The sequence below is a fragment of the Monodon monoceros genome, unplaced genomic scaffold (assembly GCF_005190385.1).
Source record: "Monodon monoceros isolate NGI ecotype Baffin Bay Population unplaced genomic scaffold, NGI_Narwhal_1 Super_Scaffold_14, whole genome shotgun sequence".
Taxonomy (NCBI): Eukaryota; Metazoa; Chordata; class Mammalia; order Artiodactyla; family Monodontidae; genus Monodon; species Monodon monoceros.
The window spans coordinates 25,657,527-25,661,088 of record NW_021703770.1 but is presented as its reverse complement, the minus strand read 5'-3'; positions in this window follow the sequence as shown (position 1 = coordinate 25,661,088).

The following is a 3,562-nucleotide window of genomic DNA, read 5'->3' as shown; positions in this document are numbered from 1 at the left end:
AAAAACTCTTTTAATGTTACTGTTTGAATTTGTTCTGGTGGTTTTCACCATAACTGTATAATATGCTCAAACTGCCATTTCTTGTAGAAAATATATATCAGCTCCTGAGTATGAAAAAAAGGATTAGAATCACATTTTAGAGTTTAGTTTTGTTCCCACTAAAAACAGACCCTGAGACAAGAATTTATGTACAAGTAGTTTATTTGGGAAGGCAATTCTGGGAAGCACAGTGAAGGAGTGAGAAGTGTAACCCAGAAGGGAGAAAAAACAATGAAAGGTGGATTAATGAGTTACCTGGGCAACTGGGCTCAGTATCTCAGGGGACCCTCTAAAAATGGACCACTCGAAGGTGTGTCATTGAAAACAGATTCTCATCCTCATTGGTTGAGGGTTATTCCTGTGCCATCTTCCCTGCACTTCTGGCCTGTCCAGCTTGCAGGCCAATCCCATCCCAGCAGAGAGAAAGAGACATGGGAGACCACCAGGTCAGTGTGTGCAGGACCTGGCTGTGGGGGCCTCCAGGGTAGGCTACAGGGATTTGGGTAGGACACCACAGCATCCGTTACATTCTTCCTCCTAAAGTATGATATTCATGCTTCAATTATTTTTTGATTGTTCTGTTGGTTACCTTGATAATTTAAAATAGACACTCCAGATACTTTTGACATTATCTCTTATGGACTCCCTGCTTTGTGAGATAAGGAGATTAGCACCATGCCCCGCTCAGCCATTTCTCAACTTTTTCCTCCCTCTTTCAGCTACACATTTTTTTTTTTTTTTTTTTTGCGGTACGCGGGCCTCTCACTGTTGTGGCCTCTCCCATCGCGGAGCACAGGCTCCGGACGCGCAGGCTCCGCGACCATGGCTCACGGGTCCAGCCACTCCATGGCATGTGGGATCTTCCCGGACCAGGGCATGAACCCGTGTCCCCTGCATCGGCAGGCGGACTCTCAACCACTGTGCCACCAGGGAAGCCCTTTCAGCTACACTTTAACAAGGTTGTTAATATTTACGTGTATCTGGCAACCACAGTCAAGCCTTCTTTGTCTTTAGATTGACTCTAAAAATTGAGACCCAATAAACAACATTTCTATACAAACATTGTCATTAAAAACTCAAGTAATGTGTTTGGATTGTGTTTCCTCCATCATGAATACAATAGCTTGACCTAAGCCACTTGAAGAGAAAATTAAAGTTAACATGCTTAACTTCCTACCGTGTATCACTTACCATCACATATGAGCCTTGACTTTCTTCTCCAAATTTTTATTTTGCTCAGGAATTCTATTCGTAAGTTTTTCTCTTGCATTATTTGTATTTAGCATACTGTGACTCTGAGCCTTTTCTCAGTTCAAACTGATTATATTTTAGGAAGCTCTTTCTCTCAGTGCCCTCTGTCTTTTTTTCCCTAAATGGACTATTTGCTCTTACTCGGCGGGACACTGACCTCATGACACCCTTCTTATTGCTTTATTTGTTGGGCCCACTGTTTTCAGTATTTCATATGCTTCCCTCTCTTGGTTTATTCTCTCATCTTGTGGGACTACATTTGTACTAAGCAAATATTCAACTTTCTGAGAACTTACATGCAAGAAAGTATATGTATATTCAGCCCTCACACTGAATTGATAATTAGTTGGATACAAATTTCTAGATTGAAAATAACCTTATGACAGAATTTTTGATGTTTTGCCATTATTTTCTATTCTCTAGTATAGTCGGGGGCGGGGAGGAAGTATCTGTATGACTTTTAATTCCTTGTAAGCGATGTGGGTTTTTGTCGTTGAAGTTTTTAGGATCATCATTTAATCTTGGTATTCTGAAAGTTCATGATACGCTCTAGGTGTGGGTCTTTCTTCACTTATTTTCCTGGATACAGGTGGGTCCTTTGGCCTGAAGACTCTTCTTCGGTTCTGGAAATTTTTTTCCTATAATTGTTCCATGGATTCTCGCCACAACTTTTGCCACTGCAGGTTGTCCATTTTTCTTTAAAACAGATAGGCAGATTGCTACTGTGGATGTTCTATATTGGGCGACTTTGTTCCCTTTTCTGACCAGGTCTTCCAGGTTTTGACTGGAACTCAAGTGAGGAAATTCAGGGTATGTCAGTTAGTATGATACACCTGATTGTGAGCCATCTGAAAACCAGTTGTTAGGCTACAAATCTGCCCAATTTCTAGAATGAGAAATATTTTTCTTGCAAGCTCCAAAATCTTCACCAGAAGTCTTAGTTGTCTCTAGATAATCAGTCTTTTTTTCTTCCATCTTAAAATAAGGCAACAAATGGTTTGCCTTGGAAAATACCATCAGCTTCTGCTCCATGAGCAGGATAGAGAATAGGGACACCTACAGGTACGGTTGACCCATATAGGGACATGTAATTAATCCCTCAGATTTGTCTCATTCACTGTCCCACCTGCCCAGTCTGCCCAATCTGATCCCACAGCCTGGGGTTCTCTTTTGGTAAACTGGCTCCTATATCTTCAGCAGGGTGCTCATGGTGTATTACAATTATCTTCTCTAGCTGTTTCATCATCAACCCACTTCCAATTTCTATTTTCCAGAAATTGTTTCAAAATGTGCTTAATCCGCTATCTTCCTGTTTGTTTGAGGGTGATCTTTAGGTTTTTATTATCCATGTGTATGAGCATTTTATATATGAGTTTTTATCATAATTATAGGAAATATTTTTACCAGTTTTACATTTTTATTATTTTGTTTATACATTGCCTCATTCAAACAGGATTTAAGATAGAGATTGCTTTATATACATATATATGTGTGTGTGTGTGTGTGTGTGTAGATAACAAAAATAAATAATAAAATAAAAATATTGATGTAAAAATCTATATCTCTAGGTAGGAGACTGTAGACAGCTGTAGGCAGTAGATTAGCGCCCCTCCCACCTCCAAAGATGTCCACATCTTAATCTCCAGAACCTGTGAATATGTTACAGTACAAGGCAAAGACATTATGGCTGCAGATGGAAACAAGGTTATTTAATCAGCTGACTTTAAGATAGGGAGATTATCCTGGATTATCTGGGTGGACCCAGTGTAATCCAAAGGGTACCAAAAAGTGGAAGAGGGAGGCAGAAGAAGACTCAGTGTCAGAGTAAGGCAGCATGAGAAAATCTGCACCACCATTGCTGGCTCTAAAGATGAGACGGTCTGAGTCAAGGAAAGCAGGCAGACTCAACAGGCTGGAAGGGTAAAGGAAACAAATCTTCCTCTACATCTTGATTTTAGCCCAGTGAGACCCATTTGGGACTTCTGACCCCCAGAGCTGTTAATGTAAGTTTATATTGTTTTAAGCCACCAAGTTTGTGATAATTAATTAGTAATTAGTATCCTAATACAACAATAAATATACCAAGTTAAAGAATCTTTTTAGGATTCCTATTGCAATTAAGATTCTGGAGTTCAGAATGGGTAAAACCAGCTTGGCAGTACTAGTCAGAGAATGCTGTCATTTAGCATATTACTTCCTTCTGGGTGAAAAAAGAATAATAGTGTCAATACATAATAGTTTTTTTTAAATGTGATTTTCAATACAATTCTTA